The sequence below is a fragment of the Hemiscyllium ocellatum genome, chromosome 16, assembly GCF_020745735.1.
Source record: "Hemiscyllium ocellatum isolate sHemOce1 chromosome 16, sHemOce1.pat.X.cur, whole genome shotgun sequence".
NCBI classification, from domain to species: Eukaryota; Metazoa; Chordata; class Chondrichthyes; order Orectolobiformes; family Hemiscylliidae; genus Hemiscyllium; species Hemiscyllium ocellatum.
Genome location: NC_083416.1, coordinates 4,721,313 through 4,735,554, shown reverse-complemented (window position 1 = coordinate 4,735,554; position 14,242 = coordinate 4,721,313). Strand labels below are relative to the sequence as shown.

Genomic DNA, 14,242 nt, shown 5'->3' with positions numbered 1-14,242 from the left:
GGTATTTTTAATCAATCTGCTCTTGCACGTTATGGTGGAGCTGGGGTTTGAGCCCAGGTTTCCTGACTCAGAGATAGGTACAAAAGCCCTAACTAGATCTGAGCCCAATATTTTGGGTAAAGCTAGTAGTGTACCAATGAACTCTAGATTGGCAGTCAAAGATAGTGATTGTAACAAGGTCAGCCAGGTGGACCTGACAGAGTGCGAGTTCCCTGACTGGGGCTGGTAATCTGGTCCAATCAGGGAGCCCTGGCTGACAGATAGCAACAGGAGTGTCAGAGGCTCTGTTTACTCAGAGAGCTGGCTCTGAGGGAGCTGTGTGTATAAGTAAAGGGGACTTGGTGATGGGATACTGTGGACTCATTTCACCAAATAAGATTAAGATTCTAAAATGGTGAACGAAGGGTAGTATTCCCGAAGAAGGGCTCATGCCGAAACGTCGATTCTCCTGCTCCTTGGATGCTGCCTGACCTGCTGTGCTTTTCCAGCAACACATTTTCAGCTCTGATCTCCAGCATCTGCAGTCCTCACTTTCTCCTAGAAGAATAGTATTGGCCTTGCAGCTGCTCTTGGGAGTCAAGCTTATTTCTAGATTTGCCTCTAGATTTCTTACAGTTACTACATTTCACTCGTATAAGATTTTTATTTTGATTCATTTTTAATAAGAAATGTTTGGAGGGATATGGGCCAGGAGCAGGCAAGTGGGACGAGTTTAGATTGGGATTAAGGTCGGCATGGACTGGTTGGGCCGAAGGGTCTGTTTCCATGCTGGATGACTCTAAATATGTCCCCTGTGGAGTTATTTCAGTTGACTAAATTATAAACAACCCATTCAGACATGAGATGAGGGAGAGTGACCGGATTTGAAATGCTAACTCTGATTTTTCTCCATTGATGTTGCCAGACCTGCTGAGCTTTTCCAGCAACTTCTGTGTATGTTTATGATGTGATACAACTCAAGGGTAGATGGGGCTTGAACCCAGACCTCCTGGCCATGAGGTAAAGATGCTACCACTGCGCCACAAGACCCTGCATGAGGAACTACAGCCTTCGTTTTAAGTTCCTGCCCAATGGAATTCAGCAGAGTATTAATTTGGGCACTGACTGGGTGCTGAATCTGGGATTTAATGCTAAGTTCCTCACTGACTGTAATAGTTAGTGTCTGAACCACTGGGGCAAACCATGTTTGGTCCTGTGTGTCTTTGTGGTGAGCGTTCTTTCTTAAAATAAAGCGGCAACCTATTGGCAGCAGAGTCTGAACAAAGAAGTATTCTTCCTGCTGTTATGAAAAGGAAATTAACACATGAGAAAGTGAGAGGTCTGAGTTGGATTTTCAAGTTCCGTACAGGGCATGATGAAACTTGTGGTGAAACCTGGCAAACAGACACAAATACCGATTGAAAATGTAGACTCGCTGCTGGCCTTTATCCCACGTTTGGTGATGGGGAGGTTTGCTATTCAAAGAGCTCGAGCTAAGCATCCCACATTGGTCTTGACTCCATCTGGGGCACTGCAGAGGGCCTGGGAACCACACCTCTCAAGGTCTACCTCAGGGTCCAGAGAAGGTTTATCAGAGTGATGCTGGGGCTTCAGGACTTAAATTACAAGGGGCAACTTCCAGTTACTTAGTCCAAAGTGACACCGCATCAGGTTATAGTCCAATAGGTTTATTTGAAATCACAAGCTTTCGGAACGCTGTTCCATTGTCAGGTGAAGGCACAAGTCAGGAGTGTGATGGAATACTCCCCACTTGCCCTGGATGGGGGCAGCTCCACAACCCCAAGAAACTTGACAGCATCCAGGACAAAGCAACCCTGCTTGATTGGCACATCCACACGCGTCTACTCCCTCCACCACTGATGCTCAGTAGCAGCAGTGTGTACCATCTACAAGGTGCACTGCAGGAATCCACCAACATTTATATGACACCTTCCAACTCACAGTCACTTCCATCTCGGAGGACAAGGGCAGCAGGTACATGGGAACACCAGTTCCTGCAAGTTCCCCTCCAAGCCACTCCCCCATCCTGACTTGGAAATATATCGCCGTTCCTTCACTGTCATTGGGTCAAACTCCTGGAATTCCCTCCCTAAGAGTATTGAGGTTACAGCAGGTAGACTACAGCAGTTCAAGAACACAGCTCACCTCCTCGTTCTCAAGGGGCAACTAGGGACAGCCCAGTGAGTGAAGCTCACAACCCAAGAGAAATGTCACATTCCAGTGACTGGAGGACAAAAATCTGGGATGACACCAGCTCCCCCTCGCCCCCCACCCCCCGCACCCTGGTGTGGGAATGAGGGACGTCAGAATTACCATCTGTTACACACAATATTTACCCTCCGACCTGCATTGTTTCAAAAGGAGAGTAGAATAATCCAATCGCACTGTTTCAAAGGTTAGCAAAGTTATCCGGGGTGTTGCTTGTGGTGTAATGACAACAAGTTTGATCATGAGTTGGCCATGTACCAGTGACATCCATAGTCCTGTGCAAGCAACTTGTGAAAAGGTAGACAAGTCTGCGTCAGCGAGAGATGTACTTGCTCAGAAGAGTCTATGAACAATATAAAACTGTTTGCAGATATGTACAGGAATGTGGCAGTGGGTCACTCAGGGGAAGGTGAAACCAATACAGGCCTACAATTGACAGTCCGCCTGGCACGGTGGCTCAGTGGTTACTATTGCAGCCTCACAGCGTCAGGGTCCCAGGTTTGATTCCACCCTCGGGCAACTGTCTGTGTGGAGTTTGTACATTCTCCCTGCGTCTGTGTGGGTTTCCTCCGGGTGCAGCGGTTTCCTCCCACCATCCAAAGGTTAGGTGAATTGACCATGCTAAATTACCCGTAGTGTTCAGGGATGCGTAGGCTAGGTGTAGTAGTCAGGAGTAAATGTAAAGAAGTAGGGGAATGGGTCTGGGTGGGTTACTCTTCGGAGGGTTGGGGTGGACTTGCTGGGCCGAAGGGCCTGTTTCCACACTGTATGGATTGTCTGCTCAATAACCAGTAGAACCTTGTGCCATTCAGGTCTCTGTTCACCATTTAATCAACTTCACAAAACAAATTATTTTTTCATTGTCACATTATTGTTTGGGAGAGCTTGTTGAGTACAAATTGGTTGCTGCACTTCACCCAGCACAGCAAGCACGTCCTTGGATGGAAAGTGCTTCCTGACAGCCTAAAGGTGCTATAGCAATGCAAGTCTTTCTGTTGCAAACGCCTGAGTTTGTCTGAGGTTCAGGAGAGTTGCGTTGGGCGTCCAGCATTGATTCTAGTGAGGATGGTGAGTATGTGAGGTAGAGGGTAACAGAACGCTGAGGGTGCTTTAACTCCGAGGGGATTGTGAGGAGAGTGTAAAATGCAGTGAGTATGTTGAGCAGAAAATAATACCGAGCCCGGAGTCACTGTTCGAGATGAGTTGAGCATATGGCAAAGCAATAATGTCTACACAGAGATCAGACAGCATTGCAAACAAGGGGTTTATTGATTCAGAACAACGGGGGAAGACTGCAGAAGTTTTCCACGCCACTCAAATTGGGGTGACATGTAATTTTAGGAAACACACGACGTACATTCCAGCAGTGTAAATCGTTGGTCTTCATTTAAAGCTGTAGATTGCAATGTGGCTTATTAAACTGAACATAATTACAGACTAGGGTTCAGCGCTGATTGGGAAGTTGACTTCTGGAAGTGAAGTCTGTGGGTCTTGTACAGTCTGCCTTGTTGTGGGTGCAGCGGGTTGCACAGAGCTGCTGTGTGCCACTAATCAAGGACCTTGTGCCTTGCCCCATGTTTTATTTTAACCCCTCGTGAGCTTGCAGAGATTTGCTGATTTACCAGGCGGAGGCGGGAGTGAGGAAATAGGGCGGATCATGCAGAGGGAAAGGAGACATTTTGGGAATGGCACATTGTTGTCCAATTAATGCTCAGGTCTCCCCTCTTCCCCCCCACCCAAGTAGTTTAAAGTGTCAGTTTTGCTTAGTGTCTTAGGCCGTAGAAGTCCTTTTGTAAGACAAAGGCTGTAAATTGTTATACGTTCTGTGGGTGCCCTAATTGTGCAAACTTCAGGGCTATGTCTGTCAGACTTAGAGTCATACAGCACAGAAGAAGACCCTTCGGTCCAACTCATCCATGCCGACCAGATTTCCTGAACTGAACTAGTCCCATTTGCTTGCATTGTGGACTGCAGCGGTTCAAGAAGGCAGCTCAACCCTACCTTCTCAAGGGGCAACTAGGGACAGGCAATAAATACTGGGTAAAAACAATGACTGCAGATGCTGGAAACCAGATTCTGGATTCGTGGTGCTGGAAGAGCACAGCAGTTCAGGCAGCATCCAAAGTGCAGCACCACTAATCCAGAGATTTCGCTGCACTTTGGATGCTGCCTGAACTGCTGTGCTCTTCCAGCACCACTAATCCAGAAATAAATACTGGACCCAGCCAGTGACACCCTCATCCCACAAATTAATTTTAATTTTTAAAAAAATTTTGTTCCATATCCCTCTGAATCCTTCCTATTCATAAACCCATCCAGATGCCTTTCAAATGTTCCATTTGTACCAGCCTCTACCACTTCCTCTGGCATCTCATTCTATACATGCACCACCCTCTGTGTGAAATAAGTTACCCTCAGGTCCCTTTTAAATCTTCCCTCTCTCATCCTAAATCTATCTCTCTAGTTTTGGACTCTCCCACCCTGGGGAAAAGACCTTGGCTGTTCACCTTATCTATACCCTTTATGATTTTATAAGCCTCTATAAGGTCATCCCTCACTCTCCCACACTCCAGGGAAATAAAACTCCCAGCTTTTTCAGTCTCTCCTTATAACACAAGCAAGTTGCTTAAACCAGCACACTATTTTATGACCCATGAGATAGTGTAAGAAATGAGAGAATTGGTGTTTGATTGATCGATTGATTTATTGTCATGTGTACCAAAGTACAGTGAGAAGTTTTGTTTTCCGAGCAGTGCAGGCAGTTCATAGTAAGCAAGGATGTACAGAACAAAAGATTTACACAGAGGCATATAGGTAGCATTGCAAGAGAGATCAACGTTAGCAAGGTCAGCATTATTTGATGTGGAAGAGCCGGTGTTGGACTGGGGTGAACAAACTTAAAAATCACAACCACACCAGGTTATAGTCCAACACGTTTATTTGAAAGCACTAGCTTTCAGAGAGCTATTCCACTACCTGATGAAGGAGCAACGCTCCAAGAGTTAGTGCTTCCAAACAAATGTGTTGGACTATAACCTGGTGTGGTGTGATTTTTTTTAAGCATTATTTGAGGCAAGCGAGTCCATTCATAAGTTTAATAACAGCAGGGAAGAAGCTGTTCCTGAAACTACTGGCACATGTGTTCAGACTTTTGGATCTTCTGCCTGGTGGGAGAGGTTGGAGGAGATCATTACCAGGGTGCTAAGGGTCTTTGATGATGTTGGCAGATGTCCGGGGCAGTGAGATGTGTAGGTGGAGACAATGGATGGAAGGTTGGCTTCCGCGATGGTCTTGGCTGTGCATACCATCTTCAGTCGTTTCTTACCTTCCTGGGCAGAGCAGAAGCCACACCAGGCTGTTATGCACTGGGACAGTCTGCTTTAATTGCTGTTTGAAGCTATTCTCTAGGATTCGCTAGCCAATAATGGAAATGTCATCAAAATTGCTCCTGGCCTGTCCATTTCTTTGCGTGTGTTAGCCGCAGTGATGGTTGTTGAGGGGTGGGGGGGGAGGAGGACAGGTCACACAAAGCAAAAATGTCTCAAACGCTTCCCTCCATATTGAATTTCTGTGCCAAGCCGACTGAACGTTCATTAGTGGCAACCCTTCACCATCCATGATTGTGAAGCAATACCTCATCCGAGAGCTATCGCAAACTTTTACGTTTGTTGCATGTTTTCTTTTTGCGTGAGCGGAATCGGAAGAAAGTCTGCCGAGGCTGAGCCAGGAGGTGAGGGAGCGAGCAAGCAAGCCGAAGGAGGGATGTGTGCATTTTCGGAAAACAAGAGTTGGGGCCCCTGCACCAATTAAAAAGGGACTCAGAAATGTGTCCAGGCTCTTGTTAGTACAAGATCAAATTTATCAAAGGGCACACTGAAGGAGCTGGGGTCACGACAGCAGGGCAGTGGGAGTACTAATGAGAGGGGAGAGAGAGAGAGAGAGAGGGGAGTGAAGGGAAGCAGCAGGAGGCAAAATGGACAGCCTGGAGTTGAAAGGCTGCTCTATTTTGGTTTTCTTTGCTGGGAGGATTTGTGTAATTTGTTCACATTTGGAAAAGGGGGAGTGGCTGTGGGTCACAGTTGAAGAGAAAGGGGATGGAAATGGGAAAGGCTAAGCTGGGGTGTGAAGGAGGAATGTGCTTGATGTGTCGGAGCAGACATGTGGCTGTCTTTCAAACCACAAACAACAAAGGCAGAAACTTGTCTTTGGAATTTATTCTCCTGCTGCACTTGTACTGAAGCGGTAAATAGGCAGAGATCTTAGAGGACTGAAGGAAATCCAGTAACTCCCCAGCATGTGTCTCACATTAATCCAAAGGCGAGAGTGATTCTCATGACCAGGCCTTCTCTGTTTCATCAAGCTCTTCCTCTCGAAGACTTCTTTCTCTCATATTTTTCTAACGTACTGCTCTCTGAGTTTAGACTAGGTTTCTACTCCTGTCTGCTTGATAGTGTAATCTTCTCAATCTTGTTGTGTACATTTGAAGCTATTTACAGAGGTAAGGGAAACCTTAACGTTATTGCCGGGGCACCTTACTGTAGCTTCATTGATTAGATTAGATTCCCTACAGTATGGAAATAGGCCCTTCGGCCCAACAAGTCCATATTGACCCTCCAAAGAGTAACCCATCCAGACCCATTCCCCTACCATGTATTTATCCCTGACTAATGCACCTAACACTATGGAAAACTTAGCATGGCCAGTCCGTCCTGACCTGCAAAGCTTTGGATTGTGGGAGACATGGGAAGAATATGCAAACTCCACACAGACAATTGCCCGAGGCTGGAATCGAACCCAGGTCCCTGGCGCAGTCGTGCTAATCGCCCAGCCACCATGTTGCTATGAAAATGAAAGAGAAGACAAGGTCAGATGACATTGCATCACTTCATAGAGTTATAGAGCTGTACAACCCGTCCATGCCAACCATCTATCCTAACCCAATCTAGTCCCATTTGCCAGCACTTGGCCCATATCCCTCCAAACCCTTCCTATTCATATACCCATCCGGATGCCTTTTAAATGCTGTAATTGTACCAGCCTCCACCACTTCCTCTGACAGCTCATTCCATACACACACCAGCCTCTGTGTGGAAAAAGTTGCCCCTGAGATTCCTATTAAATCTTTCCCATCTCACCCTAAAACTATACCCTCTAGTTCTTGAGGGTTGCTGGCACAGTGAAGTAGCAGTGTTAACCGCTGAGCCACTGAGTATTCCATATTTGTTCACGTGTGTCACTGGGTTAAGTATTTTTCTACAACAGAAAGGTAATATCGGACAGGAGAGTTCACCACGTCTCAGCAATAGGGCACGTAAACCTTGAATCTTCTGCGTGCCTAGACAGCCAATGTATATACAAGATGGTGCATAGATAAAACCTCTCCCGTCACGTTGAGAGTTACCGATTGTAGGAAACCTTTATTTTCAATAATCTGAATGCTCATAGCCCTATTGGAAGTGCCCAAAGCAGCGAGAGAAAGGTTTGCACTTGGTATTGCTGGTTATCTGGTATGGAGTAGATCATCTTCACTCCACGGGGACATTCACTGGTCAGTCCGGTTAACTTGGATGGACAGCACTAAAACTGGGACTGTGCAAAGAAGAGTTTGCAGGACAAAAACGGATCACTTAGCCCAACAGCTCCATGTATTATCCACATGGTCAAAATGTGTGGTGCTGGAAAAGCACAGCCGTTCAGGCAACATCCGAGGAGCAGGAGAGTCGAGGTTTCGAGCATAAGCTCTTCATCAGGAAGGTTTAATTCCTGATGAAGGGCTTATGCCCAAAACGTTGACTCTCCTGCTCCTCGGATGCTGCCTGACCGGCTGTGTTTTTCCAGCACCACACATTTTGACTCTGATCTCCAGCATCTGCAGTCCTCACTTTCTCCTTATTATCCACAGAACACTCCGACTTATTCCATCAATGTTCCTCCAGGTGCTGACCCAGTTTGCCCTTGACTGTAAAGATGGGTAACAGCAGGTTGGGCCAGGCCAGTTACTCCATCAGTACCGACTCAGTCAGCAAGCTGTTCATCCCAACAAAGATGTTTCCTCCAAAGTCACGTGCCCTAGATACTCTTTAGGAGCAATGTGCACGAGCCTGGCATCTGTAACCTTCGCCATCCAACATGGTACAGCAAGCCATTAGCCATCAGCCCCCAGGAGATCCATTGCACGGTCTGCTGTTGACAAGAGAGCCAACCAAGAGTCACACGTGACAAAGGCTGGCGCCAAGTAAAACTGAACATCGCACTCAATACAGAGAAAGGCCTCCATGTTCTAAGACTCCAGTCAGCGAGAGAATGGCATCCTCTTGCTCCAAACCAGACTGTAGGTGGCAAATTCCCCACTGCCATTACGCTCAGCTTGAGCTTCCTCCATCTTCTCGCAGCTAAATCTGACACCGAAGCCTTTCTCCTCTTCCATGTGCTTGGATTAGTGTTCTGCTGTTCATTCAACTACTCCCTGTGGCAGTCAGTTACACGTTCTCACCACTCTTGGATTCATTGATGACTGTTACATATTGTTGGTCTCTTGGAAATATTCTCTCGATCCAGTTTTAAAGGCCTCTATTTAGTCATTCTTTTTAAATCAAGAGAAATGTGACCCATCTTGTCAATCCTCCGCTCGTATGTATCCCCACACTATGGAAAGAGGCCAGTTGGCATTAGCAAACCCTTCCCTTTAACAACATGCCATCAGGACATTAGCTCCTTTGCAGGGAGATGATGGTCTTCGAGGTATTATCCCTGGACTGTTAATCCAGAGACTCAGATAATGTTCCGGGGGACCCGAGATCAAATCCTGCTGTGGGATGTGGTGGAATTTGAATTCCGTTAAAGTTTAATCATGAAACTGTTGCTGGGTGGGGAGAGGAACCATCTGGTTCACTAATCGCCTTTAGGGAAGGAATCTATTATTCTCACCTAATGTGACTTCAGATCCATGGCAATGCAGGTGACTCTGAAGTGCCCTCTAGACAATAAATACTGCCTTAGCCAGCGATGCCCACCTCCCTGAGCATGAAAACGAAAGAGAATAAACCCTGTATTCTGACCATGTTGAACAGAGCAATGGTGTGAACTCCAATGGGTACCTCACTGTTTAACATGACGCCAATCCATTCCAATACAGCAAGTAAAAGACAGACAGTCTTGCATTTGTGTAGCACCTGTCACACAAATGTTGGGTGCCTGACAGCACTTTCCAGCCAATGACGCGCCTTTCAAAATGTGGTCGCCGTGGTCAGGTCAAAAGGCGTGGAAGCCAAATTTGCGGACAGCAGGCTGCCACAAACCAATCAGCACCTCCAGCCTTGCTCGAGCAGAGAGCAGGATAGGTCCTGAGTTCAACTGAGCCTTCCTGCACCTGAGACCCTTCACAGTCACACTCTCTATCTCTCTCTCTCTCACACACACGTCCTTGTCAACAGAAGCAGGGGCACTAGAAAAATGGACAGATGATCACTAAACAAGCACGCCCTGTCCACTAGTGATGCTGATGTAGAGATCACAGAAACTCTACTGTGTGGCCCAACAAGTCCACACCAACCCTCCAAAGAGCATCGCAGCCCACCACCCTATCCCCATAATCCTGCGTTTCCCATGGCCATCCCACCCACCCAACCCATCACTGGACACTATGGGCAATTTAGCATGGCCAATCCACCCTATACACATCTTTGGACTGTGGGAAGAAACCTACATAGACACAGGGAGAATGTGCAAACTCCACACAGACTGTTACCCAAGGCTGAGAATCGAACCCAGGTCCCTGGCGCAGTGAGGTAGCAGTGCTAACCACAGTGCCACCCCTGTGCCAGTTTAGGCTGGTGACAGTTCTACACAGTAATCTTTGCCTTATTAAGCTGGAGAATGTGATTAAAATTGAAATTAAACAAGGCAAGGAGCTGGAGGGAGAAATGGACTTTTCCAAGCTTCCCTAGCTTAACACATGAAAAGCGAGATTGTCGGGTCAAATTGTTCCCATCTGTCTTCGGTTAATGCTTCCATTTTCCTCTCATTACATGAAGTACAGGAATTGACAAGCTACAGAAAGTGCCAGCTATTTGTTTAACCTTTCAGCAAAATGTTCATTTTGTTCAAGAGAAAACACAGCAATTAAAGAAGGAGCCATTCGGCATTTCTGAATGAGGGTTTTTTTTCAAGCATGGAAACTGCCAAATAAACCCTTCTCTATTCTCACAGACTGGTCTTTGTGAAGGCATTCCACCGAAAAATCACTGATACTGTAACACTAGCGGAGGGTTGTGTTTGAGCTTCACAGAGAGGAGTGTAGGTTGCGTGTTAATACTGAGACCACCCTGTACGTTCAGTGCTGCAGAGGGTGGTGGAATTACTCAATACGGTAGTCCAACACGACTTGCAATAGTTGAAGCCTCACACAGTACGTGACAGTGGTGCCAATGGCTGCAACATTGCCCTGGGATTTCCAGGTCTTTTTTCCAAAACCATTCACAGGATGTGGGTCTCAGTGGCTGGACCAGCATCTATTGACCATCCTTAGTTGTCCTTGAGAAGATGGGGGTGAGCTGACCCCCCTGGAAGTACCAAACTCCATTTGGTGCAGGCTATTAGAAAGGTAGTTGCAGGGTTTTGACCCAGTGACACTGAAGGAACAGTGATGCGGTTCCAAGTCAGGGCGGTGAGTGGCTTGAGGGGAACTGGCCAGTGGTGGTGTACCCATGTATCTACTGCCTTTGGTCTTCTAGATGGTAGATATCATGTGCTTGAAAGATCGACATCCCGCTATTCCCTGCCTGTTCATATGTCTGTCTCAATGTGTCTTTACCACTGTTACCATATCTGCTTCCAACACCTTCCCCAACAACACGTCCCAGGCACCTACCATCCTCTGTGTAAAAGAACAGTCATCACACATCTCCTCTAAATTTTCCCCATCTCATTACGCCCCTAGTAATTGACTTTTCAATGCTGAGAAAAGACTCCAACTCTCCACCCTATCCATGCCTCGCTATTTTATAAACCTCTCTCGGGTCATTCCCTCAACCTCCAAAGCTCTCTCAAAAACAATCCAAGTCTGTCCAAACTCTCCTTATAGCTAATGCGCTCCAATCCAGGGAATCCCCTTGTCTTTTGCATCCTCTCCCCATCCATCCTGTAGTCTTGTGTCCAGAGGTCCACACAATGCTCCAAATATGGCTGAACCATGTGGGATTAGTTTAGAATGGCATCATGGTTGGCACAGTCATGATGGGCCGAAGTGCCTGTTCCTATGCTGTAATCTTCTATGTTCTATGTAGAATCATAGAGTCATACAGCACAGAAACAAACCCTTCGGTCCAGCCAATCCACGCTGACCACGTTCCCAAACTAAACTAGTCCCACCTGCCTGCTCCTGGCCCAGGCCCCTCCAAACCTTTCCTGTTTATTTATTTACGCAAAAGTCTTTTAAATGTTGTACCTGCATCCTCCACTTCCTCGGGAAGTTCATTTCACACACAATCCACTGTCTGTATAAAAGTTGCCCCTCATGTCCTTTTTAAATCTTACTCCCCTCACCTTAAAACCATGCCCCCTAGTTGAGAACTCCCTCGCTCTTGCCATTCAATGTATCCAAGGCCCCTCGTGATTTTATAAACCTCTGCAAGGTCATCCCTCAGCCTCCCACATTCCAATGAGGAAAGTTTCAGCCTATGCATCCTTTCCTTGTATTTCAACGTTCCATTCCCAGCAACATCCTGGTAAATCTTTTCCGAACCCCTTCCAGTTTAATAACGATCGTTCCTTAACTTACCAAAGCAGCTCATCCATCTATGGTTTCACCCAGCTCAGTTCTATCCCGTTGAAGACAATGGGGGTTCTACCAGCAATGGGTCTCACAGCCTGTGCCCAACTGATCAATGCATGGGCAGGTCCAGCAGCTGGTCCCTTCCTCCATGTGGCCCCATGGTGGTCAAGTTGGAAATAACTTCTAGGCCATTTCTGTGGATAGGTTTTGTCATAAACTGAGGGTGATGGAGAATGAAGGATGAATGGGCTTCTCCAGGTACCAAAGGAACCCTTTCATTTCACAGAGCTCACTCTCTACTTCTTGTCCAGTTCCAGGTGTGAAGCAGGTGATATCGGATCGGTCACTCTCAAAAACAGGGTAAAGTCAGTATACTACTACAGAACCGCTGTCTGACTAAAGAGACAGAGAGAACTGGTAGTGGTTTAACCTCGGGTAAGGGAGAAGTTGAGCAGAAGAGTAGCCTCAGCCAGTACAGGAATTGAACCCAGGCTATTGGCATCACTCAGCATCTAGCCAACTAAGCTAACCAATGTCCATGGGCAGGGCACTGGCAGTTGTCTAATGGGCACACAGATCGGTAACTGGTGAGGTGTATAATAGGAGTATCTAACAAGTGGGTAATATAGCAGGTGGGATTCATATAGATAGGGTGTATAATACATAGAACCACACAGCACAGGAACAAATCCTTCGGCCCATGATTTTGTGCTAAACATGACTCCAAATTACACTAATCCCTTCTGCCTGCCCTTGGTCCATATCCCTCCATTCCTTGCATATTCATGTGTTTATCTAAAAGTCCCTTAAACGCCCCTATTGTATCTGCCTCTACCACCACCCCTGGCAGCACGGTCCACACTCCTATCACTCTCAGTGTAAAAAACTTACCCCTCACATCTCCTTTGAAATCCCCCCCTCCCCCCACCTTTAAATACATGCCCCCTAGTCTTAGACATTTCTACTCTGGGAAAGAGATTCTGACCATCAACCCTATCTATGCATCTCATCATTTTATAGACTTCTATCAAGTCTCCCTTCAACCTCTGCCATTCCAGAGAAAACCACCCGATGTTTTCTAGCCTCTCCTTTTAGCTCATACCCTCTAATCCTGGTAAACCTCTTCTGCACCCGCTTCAAAGCCTCCACATCCTTCCTGTAATGTGGCGACCAGAATTGAATACAGTGCCCTAGTGTGGCCTTACCAAATTCTTATAAAGCTGCAACATGACATCCTGACTCTTGTACTGAACTCCCCAAACAATAACGGCAAGCATGCCATACATCGTCTTTACCACCCTAGCCACTTGCACGGCCATTTCAGGGAGCTACGGACTTGAACCCCAAGATCCCTCTGTACATCAATGCTGTTCGGGGTCCTGCCATTAACTGTAGATAATGGGGTTGTACCCTGGGCTGGGGTGTCACATCCAGGGTGTTATTGGGCAGGGTGTACCAGACATGGGGTTTACAGCAAGTGGAGTAGATCATGGTTGCGTTGTGCAGGAAACCGAATGCGTTACGGGGTGAAGGGCAGCAGTTTATTGCAAGCGGGGAGTGTAATTGGTGGAAGAGGCACCTTTTTCAATATTCAATGGGAGTCACCACATTATGGTGATATAAATCATGGTATTTCAAAGATAAAATCAACCCATTACAGAGATACCATCATCATTATAGAGATATGATCACTGCATTATAGCAATACAATCAGTATTCACTGTTTTATTGAACGGAAAAGAAAGACTGCAATTTAAACTGAGCCTTTCATGCACTTTATGGGTAATGAATTACTATTGAAGTATAGTCACTGTTGTAATGCAGCCTATTGCATTGATACAATCACCCTTCTATTCCTACTTCCCTCATTTGCTTATCTGGCCTCCCCTTTAATGTATCAATGCAATTTGCCTGAACTACTCCATGTGGTAGCACATTTCAAAGTCTTTGGGTTTCTCTGGAATTCCACCCTGGGTTTCTGGTCACTATCTTATGTTAATGGCCCAGGTCTTTAAATCCTCTATGGATGGACGCACTATGTTGATGGACACACGACCTATCAACAGTTCCAGAGGAAGGTGTCACACCCTGCTCTGAGTATACTGATAGGTGTAAGCTCTTGGTTCTGGTACGTGATCTGGGGAGATGTTGTTATTGTGATAAAGGAATTAAACTGTGCCTCCCAGTGTAATAGTCTGGCAACAAAGAGTCAATCCCACCAAGGCAGCTTCTGTTCAATTAATGAAGAAACATTTCGATTTG

General features: G+C 46.4%; 1 protein-coding gene across 4 annotated transcripts in view; it reads left to right on the top strand.

Moving 5' to 3' along the window:
• The window catches only part of LOC132823131 (fibroblast growth factor receptor-like 1), a 163,533-nt gene that overhangs the window by 108,129 nt on the left and 41,162 nt on the right, over positions 1 to 14,242 (top strand). The gene's annotated exons all lie outside the window — the stretch shown is intronic.